Source organism: Penaeus monodon, chromosome 32, assembly GCF_015228065.2.
Source record: "Penaeus monodon isolate SGIC_2016 chromosome 32, NSTDA_Pmon_1, whole genome shotgun sequence".
NCBI classification, from domain to species: Eukaryota; Metazoa; Arthropoda; class Malacostraca; order Decapoda; family Penaeidae; genus Penaeus; species Penaeus monodon.
In genome coordinates, this window is record NC_051417.1 from 31,757,018 (window position 1) to 31,757,291 (window position 274).

The window sequence follows — 274 nt, forward strand, 5'->3', positions numbered from 1 at the left end:
TGTCTGTATGTGTATTTCTATGATGTGGATTATAGAGGCATCGACTCGGAAAATGATGGATGGAATCATAATCTTAAAACGAGATCCTAAATTCGTCTCTTATATCAACCTGAATGATTCATTAGAATCTATTAATGAATCCCGGTCCTCCTTATAACCACCAGCGAACCATCATCTGGCAATTAAAACGTTATTCCGAAAATAACGTTTTCATATGAGATAGGAATTTAGTCTAGCATTCAATTAAAATAGAAATGATTAATGCGCCTATGTT